The sequence below is a fragment of the Corvus brachyrhynchos genome, unplaced genomic scaffold (assembly GCF_000691975.1).
Source record: "Corvus brachyrhynchos isolate BGI_N302 unplaced genomic scaffold, ASM69197v1 scaffold69, whole genome shotgun sequence".
NCBI classification, from domain to species: Eukaryota; Metazoa; Chordata; class Aves; order Passeriformes; family Corvidae; genus Corvus; species Corvus brachyrhynchos.
Window position 1 is genome coordinate 6088529 of NW_008240228.1, and position 901 is coordinate 6089429.

Consider the following 901-nt stretch of genomic DNA (forward strand, 5'->3'; position numbering starts at 1 on the left):
GTACCAAATAAAACTGTACCAATAAATTGTAAATCTGGATAAAGTTAACAGCCTTTTTGCCCAGGCCAAATCCCTAGTTTCTGATCATTTTACTTCTCACTTTCGTGTTTTGCCAAAAAGATAAGAAACATGTTGGAACAAAAGAAAAATTATTGCTTAGATTGTTCTCCCAGTGAATCTGTTTCCTATACATGCAGCTTGGACAGAAAACTCCAGTTAAGCAATATCAAAATAGCATTAGAAATAAAACAGTAGTAAATGATTAAGTTTTTTATTAATTAGTTGCTGAATTTAAATTGCTACATCCAGATGGCAGGTGAGTTTAAGGTGATGTGTGACAGACGTATGTGGGATTAAATGAATATAAATTATCTCACGGTTGGTGTGATCATACCTCCATGATCACATTATTGTTCACTCACCTCAGTGACATAACTAACACTAATTACTAATCGATTTTGCGTTACACTGAGAAATAATTAGTAAACAAAACCGCTGTCCCGAGTGTTATTCTGATACACTCTGAGCATGTAAGAGCACAAGAAGTTTGTGATAAGCGATAACTGTGTTCTAACCTTCTTCTTGCACATTTCGGATTATTTTGGTGTTCCTGGCTTAAAAGGGTGTTTTGGTTTTGGGTGGGTTTTTTTTTTTTTTGTTTTGTTTTTTGTATTTGTCTTGTTTTGTTTTTTTTTTGGCGGGTGTACTCCAGAACAAGGTCTGTGGGGCAAATTAATTTCAAATGCATGTATTTTTCCCCTCATGAATTTAAACCGGCGTTCGGGCTTGCCCCTCAGGAATGGTCGGGAACTTTTGCGGAACGTTACCAACTCTCCCAGGCGCCACCTTGGCTCCTGAGGCGCCGGTGGCGGGAAGAGGCGGCAGCCCGGTGCAGGTGTCC